Source organism: Schistocerca gregaria, chromosome 2, assembly GCF_023897955.1.
Source record: "Schistocerca gregaria isolate iqSchGreg1 chromosome 2, iqSchGreg1.2, whole genome shotgun sequence".
Taxonomy (NCBI): Eukaryota; Metazoa; Arthropoda; class Insecta; order Orthoptera; family Acrididae; genus Schistocerca; species Schistocerca gregaria.
The window spans coordinates 772,301,431-772,327,808 of record NC_064921.1 but is presented as its reverse complement, the minus strand read 5'-3'; positions in this window follow the sequence as shown (position 1 = coordinate 772,327,808).

The window sequence follows — 26,378 nt, the reverse complement described above, 5'->3', positions numbered from 1 at the left end:
TGGTTGGGAAGGGAGTGAGACAGGGTTGTAGCCTCTCCCCGATGTTATTCAATCTGTATGTTGAACAAGCAGTAAAGGAAACAAAAGAAAAATTCGGAGTAGGTATTAAAATCCATGGAGAAGAAATAAAAACTTTGGGGTTCGCCGATGACATTGTAATTCTGTCAGAGACAGCAAAGGACTTGGAAGAGCAGTTCAACGGATTGGACAGTGTCTTGGAAGGAGGATATAAGATGAACATCAACAAAAGCAAACAAGGATAATGGAATGCAGTCAAATTAAATCGGGTGATGCTGAGGGAATTATATTACGAAATGAGGCACTTAAAGTTGTAAAGGAGTTTTGCTATTTAGGGAGGAAAATAACTGATGATGGTCGAAGTAGAGAGGATATAAAATGTAGACTGGCAATGGGAAGGAAATCGTTTCTGTAGAAGAGAAATTTGTTAACGTCGAGTATACATTTAAGAGTCAGGAAGCCGTTTCTGGAAGTATTTGTATGGAGTGTAGCCTTGTATGGAATGAAACATGGACGATAACTAGTTTGGACAAGAAGAGAATAGAAGCTTTCGAAATGTGGTGCTACAGAAGAATGCTGAAGATTAGATGGGTAGATCACATAACTAATGAGGAGGTATTGAATAGGATTGGGGAGAAGTGGAGCTTGTGGCACAACTTGACCAGAAGAAGGGATCGGTTGGCAGGAAATGTTCTGAGGCATCAAGGGATCACCAATTTAGCTTTGGAGGGTAGTGTGGAGGGTAAAAATCGTTGAGGAAGACCAAGAGATGAATACACTAAGCAGATTCAGAAGGATGTAGGTTGCAGTAGGTACTGGGAGATGAAGAAGCCTGCACAGGATAGGGTAGCATGGAGAGCTGCATCAAACCAGTTTCAGGACTGAAGACAACAACAACAACAACAGTAGGATTACTTAAGTTAGAACATAAAAGATTCAACTTAGACATTGTGCAACTTTACTGAACAGTAAAGGATAATACAAAAGATGAAAAACAACGTTCGCAGAAAAATGCGAACTCGAACAGCGTACTTATGTGGAAGCGGTAAACGAAGTAATGGGAGGGAGGGGGGGGGGGGGAGAGAAAGAAAGAATTTTAAAATGCTTAGAACATGATATCAAACAGCTAGAACAAAGATTAATGGACGAAGTAGTTAGCAAATGAAGTACGGTAATATCATCGCCGGGGGTGGTAAGCAGAGCTCTAAACAGCCGCCCGCTGTTGACAGAAATCAGTGGCGCGGACAACAATGCCCAACTCAAGCCGCGCGAACGCATACCGACGCGCGACGCGAGCAACGGGTGAAACTATTATGAGAGAGATATGTCATCACCGCATGTAAACGGTGTTCCGTCCTGTTGGCCAGCGTTGTTAATGGACGAGAGTTTAATAAAATACCGGTAGTTTCATGTATTTTCAAATGAAACAAAGCGAATGCAACGGGTAGTGTTTGTCAGAGCCTTTCGGAATGTACTGCCTAGGACTTGAACAGAAGCTCAAAAGATCAAACATGTGGAAGGACACACAGAAGGCGACGCCCTTTGGTGGGCTACAGAGATGTCGGAACTCTGCGAGACATGTGATCAACCCGAGAGTGCATTTTTTGATAAATACTGGTCAACAGCTGTCCAGGAGAGATTAAGATGGGAGGTATTCAACCCATTATCATACCATCCTAAATTCGTAGGGGCTAAGAAATTATTTTGAAACATATCTAAACAAGACCCGCTGCTGGTATAACCTGGTATCTCATGTCGATATATTGAAAATCTTAATGAACAAATTGCCTGCAAATGTTAGGGAAAAAATTAGTAACCATTCCCAAATATGATCTCGAGTATTTTCTCTCAGTGCTCGATTCAATAGATCTGATTCATGACGGGCAAGCCATGCCTTGCTATCGTGACGGAAATAAACACAACCCAAATTGCAAGAACATCTACAATAACGGTAATGGCTTTGCAAACTATAATGGTCGTGTGGGTATAAATGAATAGACACTTATGCACCGCCGCGCCTCAACAGAAATCACTGCAATCGGTTTACCTATCGGCTAAAGTGTGACCATAGGTACGAAAATAAATATCAGACCATTGGTATGGCAATGGCCGAAACAGGAGAAATTCTAGAGAAAACTTTGATACTAGGCAACGTGGAAACGCAAATTATCAGGATCGGAATGTGGAACACAGGGACCAAAGGGAGATCTGGCTAATCATACAGTCAAACTGAAACAATCGGGACACGAACTGACAAGCACACGAATATCTGGTGAACATAGTAGAAGTGACGGCAGAAAATGAAACAGTACCTTTACCACCACCAGGAAATAACAATAACTGGGCATGACTAGAGGAAGAAGGTAATGAACTGCCAGTGTGCCACATTTTCAGGCAAATAGCAATAGACACACTAACATGAACAGAAAGAGGAAGTAGACACTGAAACCAGATTATACATACAGCATATCCCCATAATCTGTTTTTAAGGTATGATACGGAAGCATAAATTAAAGAAGATTTGTTCATTGAAGGAAAAGAAACAACACACAAGCTAAGTGAAATTATTCAAGCAACATTAAAGGTAAAGCAGGGAAACTTATATTTAGCAGTTGTTTTGGATACTAGTGCATCAACGAGCCTGATGTCAAAACCAACTTTTTTACAGAGATAGCACAGGAAGTAAATGTACCCACACTACCCATAGAGACCTGTAAGATCGTAACGGCGATGGCAAGTAAATCCAAAGTTATAAAATTACACGCCAGTATGCCCATATGCTAATGGGTGTAATTTTGCAGTGTACTTTGTTGTTGATAGACAAACTTATAGTGAACTGTATACTTGGTATGGAAGTATTCAGAAGGTATGGGGTAAAAATAGATATTGGCAGCGAGGAATGTCAATTTTCTATAAGAGGACGCACATTGACAGGAGACTTAATAAGAACTACAACGACAAATCAACTATGCAGACACCTGACATTGATGCTAAACTTATCTACCCACAAATCTTAATGGTAAATGAAATGGAACATGATGACGTTGGTGGGGAGATTCTCGATGAGCAAACAGTAGACAGTAAAAAAAGTCTTAACTATGAACAGAGAAGTGAACTGACAATATTACTCTTTTAAGTGTCGTAGAATTTTTCGTAAACAACCGAGTATTATTCAGGCATATGAATATAAAATGGAAGTGTATCTGCATGAAACTTATTATAAAACGTCAGATGGCATTCCTTGGGCAAAGGAAAAGGCAGTAAGACAAGAAATAGAGCGTATACTTAGATGGAAGTAACTGAAACATCGCACTCACCTCATTGCAGTCCGATTTTTGCAGTCAGTAAAACTGATAGTATGGTGCAGTTGGTGCTAGACATGAGAGAAATAAGCAAAATCATCACTCCTATAAGAACAAGACCAGATAATTTAGAAGAATAGTTATTAAAGTTTCATGGGGTTAGGTATTCAACATCCTGTCGATTGAAAGACTTCATACTGGCAAATTTTATTACATGAACAGAGTAGAAAGTATACAACTTTTGTAAATGCTGGAAGCAGCTACCAGTTTAGTGTGCTATCTTTTGGATTAAATGTGAGTGCTGGTGTTTTTATTGAAGCATTAGACAGAGTACTTGACCGGCATTGCTTAGCCAAATTACACTCTATGTTGATGACTTATTAATTGCGACTCAAACACGGAATAAACATATAGGAGTTTTGGAAAAGGTTTTTCAAAAATTTGATGAATACGATGTCACAGTTAACTTTAAAAAGTATGAATTTGGAAAAGAGAAAATACAATTCTTAGTGCATATCATTTCACCAGTAGGAATTGTACCAGAGCCCAGTACACAAGATGTGATACGCAATTTCCCAATTCCCTACACAAAGAAACAATTAAAATGTTCTCTAGTACTGGCCTCGTTTTCAGGAAATATCTGCCTCAACAATTGTTGTACAGTAGTTTACAATTAAACTTACTGTGTAAAAACCACACTTGGTTGTGGAATGAAGAATGTGAAAATGATTTTCGATAGATTAATCAGGCGCTGATTAACGAACCTATCACTAAAAACCCAGATATGGAGTTGGATTTCTGTTTAAGCATCGATGCTTGCTATCAGGGGCTCGGTGCGTGTCTATTTCAAATAATAACAAAGGATGATAAAGAAGACGTCAATATAATCAGTTTTCCTCGTAGATCCCTCACGGAATATGAAAGATCTTATTCTGCAACTGAGTTAGAAGTGTTGACGGCAGTTTGGGCGTTTCGTAAATTTCAATATTACCTTTCGGGAAAACTTACTAAAGTTTACTGTTATCATCAAGCTTCGTCCATTCTTGTTACATGCAAGTTGTTACATAAGAGAATAGCGAGGTGGTGCATGTACAGTCAAGAGCCTGATCTTGAAATAGTGTACATAAAAGGGAAACAGAATGTTTTGGCAGATGCTATATAACGGTTACCCCAAGGCCTTACTGATTTCCATGAGTTCGAAGAACAAATATCAGATTTGAGGATACTTTTATGTTACGAAGATCTGATTACAAAAGTAACGACAAACACGGTCAAGATTTTGTAGGTGGATACGGAGATTGGACGTAGTATTATCTAAGCTATTGTTATAATTTTTTATTGTATTATACCAGCCGGCGCAATTTTGTATTTTTTGCATCATCAATGTTATTTCAGTTCAATTGTTAGTAGTTTTTTGAAGAGTTTAGCATACCCAACGAGTTAAAATTTCATAGAGTGGCCATAGGTCCGCCAGATAAAATGTACATAGCCACAATACAAGAAGGAATAGTGCCTCTATATTCCTTACCACAGATTGTCAAAGTCACTCAACAGCTACGAAATCACGGGGTAAAAATTATTTAACAATATTCCTCAATTTGTTCAAGAATTACCTGAACAATTATTCAAACAAACAATTCATGACTGGCTAGTCCTCCACCCATTCTATGATATAGGAGAATTTATCAACTGCAATATAATACTATAAAGTTAACAACAAACCTGTTGTTTCTTTCAAACTGTTAATTGTATTTTAATATGTATATGACGTTGTCTATTGCTGTAATGGCCGAATGACAATAAAATTATTATTATTATTGTTATTATTATTATCATGTTTGAAGCAAATTGAAGTTCTGTCCACCATGTTTTCTTTAGTCAAGGCCTTCATCTGCTGCGTCCTGCCCCATTGTAACTGCGTTTGACTTACTTAAAATAACCCATACTAGCTTTATTTTTTCTAAAACAAGCAATAGACAGCAGTGATTTCTGTGTACACTGACAGCAAAAAGTGGTGTTTTTGTTGAAATAAGGCTAAACTTTTTGATGTAGATAACACTACAGGACAACTCAAATAAGTCGGTCCATCCACTATAACGTCACTTGTTGCCCATAAATTAATGCAATTAGAGCAGGTACCACCAGAATATTAAGGTGAAACTTCTAAACATGCTGTGGTTAACTATTAGAAACAGTAACTGGTGCAGAAATGTGATATTTTTGTCGCTATTTCAAAGTGAACAGTCAAAGCTTCAAAAACCAGTATACTATGAATGAGAATATTATTTGAAATATGTGTTACAAGCAGTTAACACAAGCATAGTAATTCAATAATAATAATAATCTACAAGAAAAGTAAAATAATTTATTTACATTTAATTTTTACAATCTTTTAACTGACATTCAAGTTTTTTCGATCTTTCCACTGACTTTTATATAAAATAAGCTTGGTGTATAGTTGTCTCACAACTTTACCTCTCTGCTCAGAAGATTTTGATTTGCATAAGTGATTTATTCGACATATAAAATAATGTTTGAGCAGCAGTTTTATCATTTTAACATAACGGGTTTCTTCACCAAATTTAGTTTCTGTAAAAAGATGTCCATTGTTTATAAACAAGGAGCCTCTCACCAATTGCAATAATTGTCTGGAACCACAACAAAACGTATTTCTAACATTTCCTCATTATTTCTGAAAACATTCTCAGCAACATTACAAAGTTTAACAACATCATTAGCTGGATTGATTAAACTGGTTTTCACATCTTTCCGTGCAATCAATCTAGTTCTTTTAGCCTCAATAGAAGCAAGAGTAACTTCTAAGCAGTCAGTATAGTTAATTTTATTTGTCACCTGTCTCACTATACTTCCAGCTATGTACTCAATGACACATTCAGAGTTCATACTCAGTGAGGCATAATCTGGCACATGATCACGGTCTACAGCTGCAGGGCTTATCTTAGCAAAAGCAAGTGATGGAACAGTAGTAGGCTGTAGCATACTAGTATTTGATTCTTGGCAATTTCCATTTTGAGAACCTTCTAACTGTTCAATTAAGCATTTCCTGTATGCTGATCTAAACTGCACAGCATTTGGGTTATTTCTGTTTCATCCTCTACCATGAATGCTGGAGAAAAATAATTCCAAGTTATCTTGTCTTGTTCTACGGGTCAAAATATAATTGAGCTCTGCATTTTCTTTTGAAACATAAAATTCTGCAATTTGCCTTATCCTCATTAAATTCAACATAAGTCCATACAAAGGCATTTTTCTGTTAGACAGAATAACAGGACTTCCATCAGAAAGCTTTAAAAACTTGAAATAATTAATGTATTCATTGATCCTCTTACAGACTGTGTCTCTGTTCCATCTGAAAATTGGTACCTTAGTGCCCTTGCCCATTGTGTGACAAGAATTTAATAAATCAAAGGCATTGTCTAACATTTTGATATATTTAACTGTTGCCTCACACCCATAAAATTCTTTAATGCCTAAATCTTTGCAGAACAACATGGCATTTGCAACCAAATTTCCAAGGGTTTGTGCTGCCAAAGCCACTTTCATTTTTTGAATATGGTACAGAATGTGCTGCCTCCTAAGTTTGTTTGCAGCATGCGAACCTTTCCTTCCATGCAAGTCCACTAACTTTAAAAATATTTCCATTTAATTATGTTATCACTGCCTGAAATGGTACCATCTAACAAAAAATTCTTTTCTGCAAGTAAATTACGTGCCAGCTTTAGCATGTGAGCTGTGTCGAAAATCCAAAATATCCTCATATCATTATTTGAAGGGTGGGGAAACAAACATTGTGCTCCCTGTTCATCAAATCTGATCCCTAAATTTGCCATTAAAGATCTAGTTGTGGCAGTACCATCCCAAACCACAGCTACTATAGTAACACCAGTGTCTCCAAGTTTTCGGAGATACTGTTGTATCAAGTTTAGCTTTACAGTAGAAGATAGGGAGTCAACTAAACAATAACACACAGGAATTTTCCAATTTCTGTTTACTGAAATGGTACCATCTAACTAAAAATTCTTTTCTGCAAGTAAATTACGTGCCAGCTTTAGCATGTGAGCTGTGACGAACATGCAAAATACCCTCATATCATTATTTGAAGGGTGGGGAAACAAACACTGTGCTCCCTGTTCATCACATCTGATCCCTAAATATGGCATTAAAGATCTAGTTGTGGCAGTACCATCGCAAATCACAGTTACTATATTATCACCAGTGTCTTCAACTTTTCAGAGATACTGTTGTACCAAATTTAGCTTTACAGTAGAAGATAGGGAGTGAACTAAACAATAACACACAGGAATTTTCCAATTTCTGTTTAGCGCTGTGACCATGAACACAAGAGCCTCTTTTTCTGCCTCGCAAGCATCACTTTCTATGTCACCCTTCCCAAAATCAACATAGCCTCTTATTTTTTCCCCATCCCAAACAAGGTCCTTCTTAATAGCCTTCTCATCAAACATCGATGTTGCAAAAATTTGGGTTATGCTATTCTCAACTTCAGAGGCAATTTTAGTGAAACCCTCCTCAGTAAAACCTGGATGGCCACCCACTGACATTGCCCAATGGCGAAGCGTTCTTGGGTGGGGTAAGGGCAAATTTCCTTATTTGCTGAGAATAATGGCACACTTTACCACTGCACTGAAGTTCCAATAGCTCCTTCAACAAACCAACTACATGATCACTGTTTAACATATTAGAATCTGAACTACATAGCCTTCTTCTCAAACCAACAACTAAAGTCTGTAACTGCACTATTCTTCTTTTATGTCGTCCACTATGTTGCTTCATTTGCTTTATACGCTTTTCAAATCGCACATTCCGTACTTGTACTCTGTTATATTGTGTTTTCAACATCTTAGCGCTTGGTAAACAGTAATTGTGGTCAGCAGAAATAGATGTCGGTCCAATAGGCACTGAAAGAATGCAGTTACATCATAAGTATATAACTGAGTTACACCATAAGATTATAATAGAAAGTATGTAATTGAAAGCAATAAGAGCATGAAGTAAAAATAAATTATTGACATATTTTGTGCTAATGATGTCACATTAACAGCACTGTCTTGCAAATTGTCGAAAGATCTCTTTCTGGGTTGTGGTTGTAATACTTTATCTTTTTTTTGTAAATGTGTTGGAAAATTAAAGTTAGTTGGTACTGCTTTTGACAAAAGGCGCCTCTGGACATTTGTGTGGTACATATATTTCTCTTCAAAACGAGCAGAACAGAGGTAACTGGCTTTAGTAGGAAACCAGTTTTCTCACTTCATATTTATAACCCATCTTTTTGTAATTTCCTTATCTATTGAAGGAAATATGTAAGCAATGATAAATAAATTACTTTCCTGAATTTGTCTTAAGCATAATCACAGTTCCAATGCTAATGACTCTTTAATAAACATTAAAAAACGTGTGTCGTATTTCGGTAGTAATATACTTACTTATAGTATGACATATTTGTTGTTTTATCGCTTCGATTTGTGCAGTTGAACGCTGAACACACTGCAGGCATGTTGACTTTATATTTTGTCACAAAAAAGTCAACTAGAAAAGTTAAATATTGCAGTAATATCACAACAGCTGACACACTTCCAACACAAACAGTAACGCTTTCATAATGTTTTGACTAAGGAGAACATGGCGGCCGAGTTAGCGTTGTTTGCTTCTAGGAGCGCTGTAACTAGTATCTCAGCCACTCTATGAAATTTTAACTCATTGAGCATACCCCATAATTTCTTTCATTCAAATGGCTGGCCCCCCAGGCGTGTTTTTAAGTCGCTATAAGCATGAATATTCGTCCACAGTTTTCATGTAGGCCGACACTTTTCATAATTTTTGACTTATTCTTCTCCCTTTTCCTGCTACTAAGCTTATTGTATCTTATTATTTACAAATTACGATCAGAGACCTTTTATATAATACTTGAGGTTCGGGACAACAGATCTCGAATTTTTATTCAAATAGTTTTCAGAAAGGGCAGTCCATATGTCATTACATCCTTGTCTGTAATCATCTACACACTTTGGCGTGCTTCTTTAGGACTCGACAGACATTATTGTGCATAATTCGCTACACAACATAACCTCAACACCCAATCAAACACACATGGTGTGAGCTACCTGTCGTCAACCAAAAATCGTGAAGGTTCCCACCGAAAGCGGGTAGCAATATGCACGCACGGACTCCATTTCCAGGCAATTACGCATGCGTATTTGCGCTGTTGGAAATTTAAGCGCATGCACAAAGTCGAACATAAAAAAGACATCGCATGGACGTACCTTAAATGGAAGGTAACATGTGCAAATACTATGCGCAGACATTCGTTGCGAATCTTGTCTGCACAGACAAATCGGAACGTGTAAAGGCCCCTAAGGGATTAGAGCCACTGTCAGGGCAACAGCAACAAAACTAACTGCGTCCTCCATGTGCGAAATGCTGTATAAAAGTAAATTTAGATAAACAAGTGCTAATGCAAGCAAGTGTCATGAAATAAAACGAGCAGTAGTGCTCATAATTTAGTACATAATAGTATAACTATCAAATGGCTACATAAGAGAACAAACATACCTAAATCAAAAGGAACCTTAGCCACTCTAAAATTTTGATTTGAATGCACAGTGACTTAATCTTTCCGTTCGAGGTTTTGCGGCATGAATACTGTGCGGTGTATCACTGCTACAGTAGTTGAGTGATGTGAACCACCACTCGGCAGTTCTAAAAATATATGCTTCCAAGGGTACAGTTTTGGAACTTTAGAGGTGTACACCTTAGATGCCTCGTGTAATAAGTGCTGTGCTATCAGTTTGAACTTGGCAGCTTAGCAGCATAAGTTGGCAAAGAGGTTGTGTGGCTCCTCATCAATACCAGTACAACATTTCAGAAACAATATGGGCGCTAGTGAAAGGATAGGTCGCATACAAAAATTACACTTCCAGAATTAAAGATGTGCAGATTTTTTAGATGGAGTCATTGATTTTATTCTGGGATACTGGGTTAAGAACTTATGCTACGCTGAAAATTTACAGGAAAATGACTTTCTAAAAGAAAATAAATTCGTTGAAAGTATTGTCATTGCTTCAAATGATTGCTCGGCTACTAAGCTCTCATATACAGATTCGCTTTCCCAGAATTGGCTGGTAGATGCGCAGTCGGCAGGGAATGCGTGGGGAGAGTGGTTTTGGTGGGGGTTATGAACAGACACAGTAAGGTAAACGCCGAGTGCTGGAGGGAAAGTGTTGTTCCAAACTGAACCCTCCACTCAAGTTTCTGTAAATATTGAATGGAGCCCCTCCACGCCCAAACTTCCATGGTGACCATTCAAAAAGATCTGTCACCTCTGCTTTGGTTAGTATCTAAAATGAATTCCGCTGTAAATGCACGGATTTATTTTCGGTTGGGTTGTTAACCATTTGTAACTTTTAGAGAAGCGTTATTAGTGGCGAATTTTGAGTAAAACCTACACATTTGGTTCATTGTCATATTAAAATTTGCTTCTTTTGCCAAAACACAGCGTAATTTACACCTCACTCACATGTTGTGTGGACGCAAGTGCGAGATAATTCGGAAACAGTAGTTTGTTAAGGTTATTGAAGAACTGAGGAAAAGAAAGGTGAGTAGCTTCTGAAAAAGCACATTCTCGGTATACAATAGACATGCAGTGTCTTCACTTACGTTGTTCCAGAGCCCATAGCATTTCTCGTTTCATCAACTGACGATGGCATTTTTTCAGTGAAAAAGTGTCTAGTTAGTGGAATAACATTGTAGATAATGAGTTTTTGCATAATAGACGTATGAAAAAATACTCTCCTCCTTATGTGCCACTATTTGCCAAAATCTCATTTGGACATCTCAAATCGCTTATGGAATTTGAGGAATGTTGTAAATATTTCACTCTGGCTTTATCTCTGACGCGGCGCGATCGCAAATGTGTGTACTACTACATCAGATGAACTTTCTAGAGATTGGTGACAGATAGAGACCTCCACCCAAGGTTAAACAAAATGCATTTTGTTAGCTAACTTTCATTCGCAGCAACATATTATGCAATAAGCACCAAAATCATACCGAGCGAGGTGGTGCAGTGGTTAGACACTGGACTCGCATTCGGGAGGACGACAGTTCAATCCCGCGTCCGGCCATCCTGATTTAAGTTTTCCGTGATTTCCCTAAATCACTCCAGGCAAATGCCGCGATGGTTCCCCTGAAAGGGCACGACCGACTTCCTTCCCCATCCTACCCTAATCCGATGACACCAATGATCTCGCTGTCTGGTCTCCTTCCCCAAACAACCCCCAACCAAAATCATGGCGACCCCTATTCTTCATTTGAAACTCTTTCAAATTGTGTGCAGTGAGCTACTTACATGTAAATGTTACATAACTGTGACCAATCACAAAATGATGGGTATATCATCATGAACCCGACATATAAAGCTACCAGCGAATCGAAAATTATGTTTTTATCTGAATAATTCTTGTAAAATCGTTTGATAAATATTTCAGGGTGTGCGCCTCGATTCTGTCAGCGTTGGCCTCCCCTTCTGAACAAACGAATGTACTCGTCCAGCGCTTTGGACGAAAAATGGTCACCACGCAATTGCCACCGTATCCTGCATGGACACTATACACAGCTTGTTTGTCACATTTGGGACCCAGACATATGCACCAGCCAAATCGCCTGTAGTTGCATTGATCGTTCCACATGTCAGCGATTTTCCAACAACTTCATCCATCCAGTACTACCAGCTCTGCTACTAACGAAAGAATGTTTAGCAGTAGTGACAATTGATTTCGTATTTCCATTAACACTTACAAAATTAAATAAAGTTCAAGAATTATATGCAATTACAGATAAACTAGTTTAGTGCGAAGACAGAAAATAGGCAAACTAATTCCTTTCCTAAAATGAGCTAATTGGAGAGAAATTATTTGCTTTCAATTTGCAAGGCATTGCAGCAGTCTGTTCAACATTTATGTACAACAATCGAAGCTAAAAGTTCATTGCTTATTGTAGAAATAAATAAAACATTTGCATTCCAAAAAGGGACAATGGTAAATAATGGGTTAATGAATGTAAATAAAACGTTACAGCATGGAAGCGCTGTAACAAATATGTATGCAAAGCACACATGCAGAATGACGGTTTGAGGGGGTCTTGGTGCTCTGTTCCTATTTGAGATAGGAACATGAGATAAAAAGTTTTTGGTTTAGCCTGGAACAGCAACCATTTGTGTAGCCATTTGAACATCTGCCCAACTGTAGCTATATTATAGTATAATACGCAATGTTTGAACAATGAAACAGAGATGGAGCCCAAGCCAACTGTGTGAATCAATTAACTTCTTTTGTAAAAGATTTGAATTGAGCTTGTATGTGCACAGTTCGGATCTTATATGCCAAAACAGTCTTCTTTAAATAACCCTGGACTGGGGTGAGACTGATGGTTGTTAATTGGTCCATCGGTACATCAGACCTTGCTGTAAGATAATTTTTCACCGTTTGAAAAAGTCTTGCTTCGTTTTGATTTTACGTGCAAGAAATATGTTTTTTTCTGGGAGGTTTTTGAAGCACATCATTTCTGTATTTTAAACTTTTACGAACTAGTTCAAAGTTCCTAAGATGTAGATAAAGTCAAAGCGAAAATCTTATTGTCCAGTAATCTTCATCCACTGTCGAAACACGATGGTTTATAAGCGAGCTAAATGCAGCACTTGAAATCGTTCCTAAGTGAATTAAGCACGTGGAAACAATGTAAAGTGAGTCAAGTAAGTAAAAAATGCATTCTTAGCATAAAATTGAAAACTCACTTTCAGAAATCTAGCTTTATTCAGATCTTAAGTGCAAAAAACACGATTTTGTAATTTTTAACAGCGCCTCTTGTACATCTCAAACTTGTACGATGAGTGGCAAATACATAGAATTAATGGTCGTCGTATCTGTTGCACGATATAGCGGTTTTACGAGAATCTGATGTGCTAACACGGTTTAAAGTGAAGCAAATGATAATAAAAATATGTTCTTCAGGTAACTATATAAGAAGCGTTTGAAAAAATCTTTCATCGTTGCAGCGCTATGTGCGAAAAGTCACGCATTTTCACATAAAACTGTGTTTTGTAGAAATGCGTTGCATTTTAAAAGCTGCATTTGTATGTAATTAACAAACTGACTATTATAGCTTGTTGTCGTTTCATGATTTATACGTTAATTTTTTTTTTACCAGTGGCTTAAAATCATTGACAACCCTTTGGTCGTACAAAACAATGCTTGTACTAAACTAGAATTATGCCCACTCCTATACAATGTGATAAACTGTTTGACTAAGCATTTGAAGCTTTATCGATGACCATGCAGAAAATTAAACGAACCCGAAAAAAATTCTCGGGAAAAAGGTGATCTTATTAATAACCAACAGAAGATATTTCACTGTCTTTTCTTCAGAAACTGTTATGCTATTTTCGAGGAAATTTATTTTTGGACGAAAGAGGATTGAAAAATTAACACTGTTTTGTCGTTCACACATTGTTTCGTAGTGCTGAATGAATCTTGTGTGACTAGGGACTCCCATCGTATAGGCTGTTTGCCAGGTTCAAGTCTTGCGATTGGACGCCACTTTCGCATCAATAGGGATGAAATGATGATGATTAGGACAACACCCAGTGCCTGAGTGGAGATAATCTCTGACCCAGCCGGGTATCGAACCCAGGCCCTTAAGATTGTCATTCTGTCGCACTGTCCACTTGGCTACTGAGGGCAGACTTCACAGTGCTGCTTATTTCAGACAATCATACTGATACATAATTGGGATTAGTTGTTGCAACATTTTGTGCCAAAACTATTCAAATGAGTTTTTTCTAGCCGCACTTCCTTAATTTTCAATTTTTTATTGCATACATTAAATAAGCAATGGAAAGAACCTTAAGATAACATATAATAACAAGATGTGTGCTTTTCTGTAGTTTATTATGTCTTGCATGAATAGTTGAGCGTTCATGACCTGCATGATTCATTACACAGCCAATGTTTTCCTCCTTTTTTTTTCAAATGCAAAATTTCATTTACAACATCTCTCGGGAAATTTTCAAATATCTAGAAATGAAATGTTAGCTCAGCTGATAGGTACTGTAAATTAGATTTAATCACATATGTTCTTTCTTTTTGTGTCTTAGGATACTTCCTCCTGTAGGTTGTCAACTTATTGGATGTCGAAGAACTCGTGCAATGTTGCCCACACTTTGTGCTTCATTGTAAAGACACTTTGATATTTTGTAATGGCTGATTATTTCGTACTATTTCATCACGTGGTTGGCAACATGCCCTGGGTGCAAGTGAACTGTGTGGTCAGAGAACTAGCAATCTGGACAGACTGCCCTTCACATTGGTTCTCACACATCCAAAGCCATTTCGTCACTGCCGGTATAACGCAAGACTGTGTCAAAGATGCAAGTGTGGTGGCACTACTTGACATCCACTCCAGCAGCAAACCAGGTTGCCTCCAGAAAGGATGAGTTACTAACAGGTGAGCCTATTCAGCGGCTTTCCCTCTCTATTTCACAACGCTTAAGACGATATTGTTCTGCACAGGACGGAAACTGGCGAAAGGAAGCCGTCACAATTCCTGTGACACCTTCGCACCTCAGCTATACTGGATGTCCTGGACCCTATGCTATGATCCACATGTATGTCACCCTTGCTGGGGATGCACCGCACCCACTCTCGGTAATGCAAGAGAGGAACTTCATCAAGTTGGCAGTGATTGCAAGTGCGGTTTGGAGACTGAGTCTAAGCCAGTAATGCATTAATTAAGAGATTTGAATGGTGAATAAAAACAAAGGATTTTTTTATGAACAAAAACTACAAAAAACAAAAAAATCCTGGTGTACACCTTATTGAACAAATTTGAGAACAAAAGGAGATAAAGTATATGTTAAATGGCTGAGATATGATGATTCCAATAATAGTTGGGTAAATAAAAGTAATGTTATTTAATAAAAGTTGGACCAGTTCATTAGTTACACTTTAATTCTATATAATATTTAGATCTAGTAATTCACTAGGTCTAGCGGGTAAAATAATTCAATTTCCATAACTTAAATTTTCTCTTAACTTTATCCACCTTTGATTCTAGAAGTTCTTTGAATACTTCTTTATCCACTTATTTTTATGAGGATATTCTTCAAAGTTTTCAGAAATAACTGAAGCCAGTTTTTTGTTAAGTAAATTATTTATGATAACACATTTTACTTTATGTATCTTATTTCCAATCTGGAACTGTACAACAATTACTTGTTGGATTATAATTGTATTGAATTCTATCAGATCTTTGTTTTATATATTTGAATAATTTTTTCTATTTGAATTATTTAGATCACCATATTCGTTATTATCTTCATAAAATAAATTCATATGATCTTTCAAATCATCAAATGGGATTTGATACATTTCTTTCTCTTTATTATCTTTATGTATATACAGAAATTTTTCAACAATGTTTTCAACTAGTTTGTAATTATAACATTGTTGTGTGTATATAAACATTAATTTACATCATTTAAGTGACTATTACTATTACTTGAAAAGTAACACACTAAATTTTAGTTGAACTCCATCAAATTTAAATTGTTTTTTCTAGAATAATGTTTAGTAGTTACTATGTCAATTATTTCTTCTTTTTCATTTCAATGATATTAGTTACTACCTCTTTTAAATGTTAACGTTCTTTCTCTTTTTCTTTTATTTGTAATCTACTTTCAAATTAGTTTGTGAGTTGTTGAGATGGAATGAATTTCTTTTCTTTTGCATAATCAGCCTAGGAGAGAAAGATTTCTTCTGGTTTAAGATAATATCATTTAACATCCATAGCCATAGAGTTATTCAACAATTTAAAATTATCTATTGTCATAAGTACTATCTTTATCTAGATAAACTACACTCCTGGAAATTGAAATAAGAACACCGTGAATTCATTGTCCAAGGAAGGGGAAACTTTATTGACACATTCCTGGGGTCAGATACATCACATGATCACACTGACAGAACCACAGGCACATAGACACAGGCAACAGAGCATGCATCATGTCGGCACTAGTACAGTGTATATCCACCTTTCGCAGCAATGCAGGCTGCTATTCTCCCATGGAGACGATCGTAGAGATGCTGGATGTAGTCCTGTGGAACGGCTTGCCATGCCATTTCCACCTGGCGCCTCAGTTGGACCAGCGTTCGTGCTGAACGTGCAGACCGCGTGAGAAGACACTTCATCCAGTCCCAAACATATTCAATGGGGGACAGATCCGGAGATCTTGCTGGCCAGGGTAGTTTACTTACACCTTCTAGAGCACGTTCGTTGGGTGGCACGGGATACATGCGGACGTGCATTGTCCTGTTGGAACAGCAAGTTCCCTTGCCGGTCTAGGAATGGTAGAACGATGGGTTCGATGACGGTTTGGATGTAGCGTGTACTATTCAGTGTCCCCTCGACGATCACCAGAGGTGTACGGCCAGTGTAGGAGATCGCTCCCCACACCATGATGCTGGGTATTGGCCCTGTGTGCCTCGGTCGTATGCAGTCCTGATTGTGGCGCTCACCTGCACGGCGCCAAACATGCATACGACCATCATTGGCACCAAGGCAGAAGCGACTCTCATCGCTGAAGACGACACGTCTCTATTCGTCCCTCCATTCACGCCTGTCGCGACACCACTGGAGGCGGGCTGCACGATGTTGGGGCGTGAGCGGAAGACGGCCTAACGGTGTGCGGGTCCGTAGCCCAGCTTCATGGAGACGGTTGCGAATGGTCCTCGCCGATACCCCAGGAGCAACAGTGTCTCTAATTTGCTGGGAAGTGGCGGTGCGGTCCCCTACGGCACTGCGTAGGATCCTACGGTCTTGGCGTGCATCCGTGCGTCGCTGCGGTCCGGTCCTAGGTCGACGGGCACGTGCACCTTCCGCCGACCACTGGCGACAACATCGATGTACTGTGGAGACCTCACGCACCACGTGTTGAGCAATTCGGCGGTACGTCCACCCGGCCTGCCGCATGCCCACTATACGCCCTCGCTCAAAGTCCGTCAACTGCACATACGGTTCACGTCCACGCTGTCGCGGCATGCTACCAGTGTTAAAGACTGCGATGGAGCTCCGTATGCCACGGCAAAGTGGCTGACACTGACGGCGGCGGTGCACAAATGCTGCGCAGCTAGCGCCATTCGACGGCCAACACCGCGGTTCCTGGTGTGTCCGCTGTGCCGTGCGTGTGATCATTGCTTGTACAGCCCTCTCGCAGTGTCCGGAGCAAGTATGGTGGGTCTGACACACCGGTGTCAATGTGTTCTTTTTTCCATTTCCAGGAGTGTATTTTGATATGCCTTTTCTGTGTACAAATATAGGGATTGAAATGTACTTATTTATTTTGATAATCTATTTGTTCACAATCTATACAATTTTCTTTGATGAATTCAACAAAACTGGCTTCTCTCCTTCTTATTTCAATGATCGTAATATTGAATGAGTGTCTTTCATTAAGAAATCCCATGAAAATATAGTATAATTAATATTTATTTTTTATCCTTCAAAGTTAACCATAATTCTAAAAATATTTGATCAGCAGATAGTGTTAAGTTGTTTTGATTCATATGATCACAAATATTCGAGACAGATGGTTCTGAACTGACGACAACTACTTTAGATGGAATAGCTGCTATTTATTAAACATAATTTTAATAGCTTTTCTATTTTTGAATAAAAATTATGGTTTTTCTCATTCTTATTTCAGTGGTCATAATTTTTGTGTAATTACCGTAATGAATAAAGTTCAAAATTTTTTGAGGGGATGAAGGCATAATGAATAAAGTTAAAAATTTACAGGGACTAGATATCTATTTTCATATAGAAAATGTAAACTCAATTTGCCATGTCTAGATTTATTAGATCAGTAATAAATTGTTCTTGAGGGTAATTATTTAAATATTATAATAATTATGCCAACAAATAATTCTGAAAGTTACTTTCAGTTGTTGATATAAATTATTTAAGTCAGGATTGTAGTCAAGTCTTAACATTTCTTCACAATTTCGATGTCTATCTTCTCTGAGTTCTGGCAACATAGGAAGTGTAATCACAATCATTGTCAAATAATTTCAAAAGAGTAAATGTTGGTTTTAAATTTTCATTATCTGTTTTAGGTACAATATGAGGTAATAACATATTTATTTCCTTGTTTCTTTCGTTTATTATTCCAAACGTATCATGAATTACTTCTTCAAAACTTTCTATACTTTCATCTTTGATTTTATTTAAATTTTCCAAGTGAGTTATTGTATCTTTCATTTTATATTCTCAGTGTTGTTGAACTGATGGGAAAACTTCTTCATGAACCCAATCTTGAAAATCTTGTGTAACAGGCATTTTGATCTCATAACTAAAGAATATAGACCTGGTTCATGGATAAATTTTGTTGAACTTTGAAAATATTTTGATAGTGGTGTCACACCACTACTGAAACTTTCATATTTATTATATACTTATATTTAACATGAAGTTTTGTTCTATCTCAGGGGCGATTATATCCTAAAATATCTGCAACTTTATCTGCCTAAAACCACAGATTATTTTTCATCAATAATCACAAATACTTACTGATTATTAGATCCATAATTGATTCCATTTAAGAGAAATTTTTTATATTTAATATATAATGAATACAGTCTTGGTCCATTAATAAAATTGAGTGTAAGAGTAGTTGTTGCCTAAGTAATCAACATAACATTTTTACAATCGTTTAAAATTGCAGGGTCCAAATTTCTGGATCCTGGAAATATGTACAGAAAAGTTAAAATATGATTTTTAATTTACAAATTTTGCTTTTTCTTAAAATTATCGTGGTCCATTATTGACTTTGAGAAACTGAATGCAATTAATCTTCTTTGGTTTAAAATCTGTGGGTGGGAAATTTTTCCATACCTGGGTATTCCATATTGAAAAATTAAATTAATACGTTTCTTTGTTCAAAGAATGCAATAATTTTTAAAAAATGGAAATGGCGCCTTTTTGAATATTAATTTTTCACAACTCTAATAAAAATTATTTCTAATGAATGGCAAATATAAATAGTCAGAAATTCAATGAACTGAAAGCCAGAGCAAAAGAAGTATGACTTAAAAGAATATTTCAAAGTTAGAAAACAATTTATTGATGTCATTAATACTCATAATATTAATGAAGAAATGAATATAATATTAATGAGCTAGTGTGAGCTCTTGCCTGTGCAGTGAAGTGAATGAGTTAAAAACTAAACAACAACAAATTATTTAGATGATTTAACCTATGTGTAAATAATTTAATTTTGAACCATTATATGACTTGAGTTTAACAAATGAAACATATAGTGAAATAGCTATTGATTACATTAAATGGAAAATACATTTGGTAAATTTGAATGGAAAGAGATTTTATTATATACCCAAAAATGAGAGAATTTCAATTTGCATAATATATCAATACATCGAACATTATCTGAAGGTTTTATGAGAGCATTTCAAGATAAATTAGATTGGGCAGGTACATCAGGTGAATAAAAATTACCTGAAAATTTTGTAATGGAATTTAAAGATAAAGTTAATTGGGAAATAATTTTAAAATATCAACAATTATGTGAATCTTTCAAGCAAAAAATAATTACACCTTATGAAATACTGATGGAACAACCTGAAAAATATGAATGTCCTACATGCAAAATAATTAAAATCATCAATTTATAAAAAAACCTGTAATCACATTTTTCATGAAGTGTGTTAAAAAACAAATGAAATATCCTATGTGTAGAAGTGTTATTAAAAGATATAATGAAAAGTCTTTTATAAATCAAACTGATGATGATTTAATAATTATTGATAAAGCTTATGGTGATAATGATGATAGTGCTTGGGAATAGATTCATCTTATAATATTTTGCTTCTTCTCAAATGTAACAAATTTTTTTCTGTATAAATGGAGCTGGTTCAACAACAAGCAGATCAGTCTTATAGTGTCAAATCCAAACATTGTAAATATTGTAATATTGAGAAGTCGACTGACAATTTAACTTCATAGAAATATACAAAAGATGGATATAGAATGATATGTAGATAAAGGTGCAAATGAATATAATATAAAAATTACAACAAAAATCTAATTCCTTGCGTATGTGGACAAAATATTTCTATTTATTATTATAAAAATAGTTTACACCAAAATCCGAGTGAAGAACATTCGACAATATTATTGTCAGTGAGAAACTAAGAAAAAGAAGAAACTGATACAGTGGCAAAGAAATATAAACCTTGGCAAGAGATGGAAAGTTTACATTGTTTCTCTTTTAATCCATCACATAAAGAGAAACATAATAAATAAATGTGGAAAATGTACTTTAGAATATATGAAAAATAGGAAAATTACTTTTCTTGTATTTAGTACTTAAAAACCTATTAAATAAAGAACCTCCAAATATATAAAATCTTATTTTTTACAAATCTAATAAATTGTATCATATATAAATAGAAAGGTTAAATGGTGTGATTCACAATTATTCAATTTTGTGATTATTGTAAAAGAAATAATTTAAGAATATGTGGTAAATTAAATAACATTGTTCTAATTAGATTTATTAAAAGACATCAAGACACAGTAACTGTTAATGCATCTATCAACATTTATTCATTCCACGCAAAATATCACGTATATCGATAAAAAAATACGAAAAGTAAAAAAGAGGAACATGTAAATCTCCCTCATTTGAAGGAAGGAAATAATTCACACTATTGTTGTATAAAAATTTTATTTAGGCATGTTTTGAGTCTAATTAATAAACATGAAGAAGTAAAATTTATTTGTGATATGTGTTTACTCCATTTCACTAGTAAAGAAAGATTAGATAATCACCCATCAAGCTGTTTAAGGAACACACTATTAAAAGTAAAAATGCACAGGAAAGGTTCCTATGTAAATTTTAAAAATTATCAATATATGCAGAAAGTTCCATTCGTTATTTACGCTGATTTTGAAAGTTTATTGTTGAAGATGTACAACTAGCAACCAGACCCTGAAAATTCATAACAATGAAACATCAAAAACATCAACCAAGTGGATTCTGTTATTATATTATATGTGCAAAGGGACACTATAAATATCCTGTTGTCTATAGAGGAACAAATTGTGATTAAAATTTATTGAATATATAAAAAAAGAGGTTGAAGAAATTGGAATAATTTATTCTGAATCTGAATAAATGAAACCATTAACGTCGGAAGAACAATCAAGATAGGCAAGATCGAAAAAATGTACAGTGTGCTACTATCATTATTCACTGAAAAATAAAAGGTTTGACATCAACATCATTTGACAAGAAATTATCTAAATCAATTATCTAATAAACATAATATACAGTTAAAACATCTGAGCTTTGTACCAGTTTATTTACATAATTAATCAAGATATGATTCACATCTGTTTGTGAAAGACCTTCGTTATGATGGGAGAGAAATAGATCAATGTGATTCCAGGATTTCTCAGCATATTCTATTGATGAACTCTTCTCAGGTGATCAGCTGAGTGGTGCCGTTGTCTTGTCACTACATTTCGATGGATGTTGTACCCATCGTCCTCAAGTGAGGTGTTAGGATGCTGCCGTCTCTCTCACCTTTTACTTCCCCCTCCTTGGGGAAGTCTATGGAGGAGTGTGCAGCCTGTATGCTTGTGTGTGTGATTATCTTGGATAGTTTTGGTTGTCTGCGTAGTGTGATGGTGTTCTGGTTGTGTCTCGTACTTGCCTGAGGTGAGAAAGATGTTATCTATTTTTAGGATTAAGGACTGGTATTAGGACTTGGAGATTTTGGTGCTTTTCTCTTCGACTTAGTCGTCAAAGAACGTCATAGGGTATTTGTGCTTATCGTGGGACATGTCATACTGACCTAGGGAGTGGATGAGGTTATTTCCCCCATCATGCATATGTCGATGGAGAACTCCTTCATGAGTTATCTGAACTCGATCTCTTGATTAACAGTGTCATCTGCTTTAGAGACCCACATTTTCAGGACTTGAATATTTGGTCATCTACTCATGACGGGGCTTTGAAACTACTGATTAATTCATAGAGAGGAGCGACTGCTGAACTGCTGTCTGAAGGGCAACGAAGATCTGAGTGTTCTGCCTCTGGGCCTCCCTAAATTCTTTCATCATTTCCATAACGAGGCTCATGGTCTGGATGATGATGCCTAACAACTGATCCGAGGGGATCTTGGTGGACCTGGTCATTGTTGTGTTTTTCCCGGTGTTGTTCTTGCTTGTGTGTCTGGTATTGTGGTAGCTGGGCTTGCGTCGATTTCTCGACGTTTTGGTGGCTTTTTGTTGAAGAAACCACTTCTACATATGCTGCCCTTGGTGTGTCGGGCCTTGGTTTTACCCACGTTTTGTCAGTGTGTGTTGTCGTATTTCGTCTCTCTGTGTGGTTTGATGGGGTGGTGGTGTTTTGTTTTCATGTGTGAGGGCGGCCTTGACACCCTTTACCTTATGTATGTGGACCTCACAGCCTCGGTACCCTGCCGTGTGGTTTTTTCCATACAGCTTGCATCTTATCTGCAGGTCCGTGTGTTTCATTGTGCAAGTCCTGGTGTTATGGGATTCGGCGCATTTTCTGCAGCGCTTGGGCATCTAGGAAAGGGCGGCTATACGATGCAGTCCCTGGCACCTGAAGCATTGCACCATCTTGTTCTTGTGGTGAAGCGGCTCCATGGTGACAGGAACTGCCAGAACAACCTTGATCTTATGCCTGTTCTGGGGTATGTCTGGCAGAGTGATTTGGAATAATGGCCACTTATTCTCTGCCCCATTTTTGCCCATCTGCTCAACAGTTTTTACAACAAATCTCTGGGCAGTCCACTCTCTTTTGACTGCCTGGGGGGAGGTGGAGCTGTCTGGGGAGGCCCCTAATAATGATGTCTTTGTTTCTTGTCTTGCTGGTGGGGATCATGTAGTGTGGCATATTTTTGTCAGTGAGGGCCTTTCTTGTGGTGTTATAGCTTTCTATGTTGTGCAGTGTGATTTTGTGTTTAGGGGAGCGATTTTGTGTTTAGGGGAGCGATTTGGGTTGGGGTGGTGGGATTCCTGCTCTTCTTGTGTCTGTCCTTGTGGTCCTTTGCACGCTGCTGCTTCCTGGACGTGCACTTCAGTGGGGGAGGGGGATTTAAGGAATTTAGATCGGGTGGGGGGGGGGGGGGTCGCAGTTGTGGCTTTGGGGTGGATTTTAGTCAATTGACGGGACTTCTGCTTGCCATCATTTAGGTTGAGGATATTTTGGGCGAGTCGGTTTTGGGCGTTGGCAAGCACGAGCGGGCTCAGGAGAGGGGAGACAAGGAGGGGATCGCAAATACTGACAATGTAGTTATTTGTTTGTGTTCTCCGTGTAGTAGCATTTTGTCTAGACGTCACCATGTCTGGAGTGGAAAGGGGGGTTTCTGCCAGGGGATTGCCAGTTACTACCCTTGTTGGCACCATTGGGTTTCCCAGTTGCATTGCTGGCCCTCATAACACGATATCAGACGCGGAGTTCTGGACGGAGGTGGCGGAAAACCCTTTGGTTCCGCGGCCCGATTGCAGGTCCTGACCTACTTTTTCTCTATTCTTGGGGGGGAGCAGAGCCTGGCTCTGCGACGCAGTCGCGGCAACAAGAGAACGCGCTTCGTGTCGTCGGTGGAATGAGCCCGCCGCGACTCTAAAGTTCCACCCAACTCAACATTCCGCTTCGACAAGACGACACGACAATTCTACTGTCAGGCGACGCCACGCAAAAATTCCCAAGCACCGTTTTGCTACGCTGCGAGACCTCGTGGCTAGTGCCTGTCAATTTTTTAATGAAAACAAAGGCGGGCAAGACTTCCGGTTTCACTCCTGTGCAAGGAGGGGCCTATGGCTGCATGTGCACGAGTAAGCGAAACTAACGCTCCACACTTGAGTGCCACTCACCGAGTCTGGGATGCTGTGCTGTACATATTTATATAGTTACTTGACCATTGTCCTCTTCTGCAGGCTGGCCCATCATGCGCCTGCGGAAATGAATGCCGAACGGCGCGCCCGGCGGCGGGGTGCTACGGCGCGGCTCCTGCGCGGGAGTCGAGTCCGTTCTGTCCTCGGACCCCGCCACCTTCAGAACAGAACATTCCTGACGTATCGCCTCAATTGCGGAATCCCACGTTGCACTAATTCCAAATCTGCTATCCCAGTTGACCAGATTGTTGTGGAGACGTATTTCCACTGCCTCAATGATGACAGAGTCCCAGAATCAGTTGATACTGCATATCTTCTTCGTTTCTTCAAAGTTGAAGTTTTGCCCCTCGTTAACACTGTGCTCTGCTACCGCAGACTTGTTCATTTGTCCTAAGCGCACTTTTCTGGTGTGCTCCGAATAGCGCTGTGATATACACTGTTGTGTTTGTCCCATGTTCTGCCTTCCACATTCACACTCAATACTGTAGGGTCCCGGTGTCTGCAATCTCAAAGGGTCTTTGGTTGAGCCAAGTATGTCCTATACGTTTCGCGTTGCGCGGAAGATGGCTTTTATTCCGTGCTTTTTCAATTTTCTTGCGATTTTGGCTGTTGGCTGGCCAGTATAGGGCAGGAACGCCACACGATTTGCATCTGGCTTGTCCTCTCGCCTCTTGTCTGTCCGTAACAAGCGTCTTACCCGCGTCTCGCTGCAGCCGTTTATTCGGAAAGTTTCCTGTAGATGCTGCATCTCCTGTGGCAAACTCACCCTGTCACAGATGGACCTGGCTCTATGTACAAACGTGTTTAGTAGCCAGTTGCGTTGTGCTGGATGGTGGCAACTCCGAGCATTAAGATAAAGGGCCGTGTGCGTCTTTTTCCTGCAGACCGAGTGTCCCAATATACCGTCCAGATTTCTCTTGATTAAAATGTCCAGGAAGGGCAGGCATCCATTCTCTTCTAGTTCCTGGTGAACTCGATATTTTCATGTATATCACTGAAATGACATAGAAACTCCTGTAGGTTTTCCTTGCCATGCGGCCACATCACAATAGTATCGTGAATGTATCTGTAGAACGCTTTTGGTTTTGGGCAAACAGTATTCAGGGTTACATCTTCAAAGTGCTCCATGTAAACGTAGGCAATAACTGGAGCTGAGGGGGAGCCCATAGCAACCCCATCTATTTTTTCATAGAATTTCCACCATATTTGAAATAGATGGTAGTTAGGACGTGACAGAAGAGTCTGGTTGCGTCTTCATCGAAGTCTCCCTTGAGGAGCTCTAAGGAATCGTCCAGTGGCATGTGGGTGAAAAGGGACGTAACATCAAAGCTCAGTAGAAGGACCTTCTCATCTATGCGCAGCTCTTGGAGTACCTTAACAAATTATGTAAAGCTCTTGACGTGGTGACCCACAAGTATTTTTAGTAGTTGTGCGAGATGTTTGGCTATCCCTTAATTATGTTGGTGAGTTTATAGTGTTCAGTATCGGACATAGTGGAACCATCTGCTTATGGATCTCCAGGGGGCCACATAGTCGTGGAGGCGCCAGTACTCTCGGGTAAAGCCTTCTGATGGGGTTCCTGTCTAGTCCTGAGCTGTTGAGAAGATCTGTGGTCTTACTTGTGACTGTAGTAGTCGCGTCTTTCCTCACTTGTTTGTATGCAGAATCTTGCAGCAAAGTCTCGATCTTTTGTCGGTAATATTCTGTCTTCAGTAGTACAGTCGCACTGCCTTTATCTGATGCTAAAACCGCTGTATCGTTGTCGTCCCAGAGGGCCAGCAACACCTTGAGTTCTGCTGCCAAAATGTTGTTCTTTGGAAGTCTTGCTTTCTCGAGTATTCTCCAAGTCTCCCTCCACGCTTCTTCAGCGGCCTCCAAAGAGAGCCCTCATATGGCTTGCTTGTCGTTGGCCACGATGTCACATTTTCGTAATGTTCTAGGAACTGGAGCAAAGTTCAATCCTTTCGACAGCACGGAGATTCTTGTTTCATCCTGTTCTCTCTCAGTCAGATTGATGACCGTCTT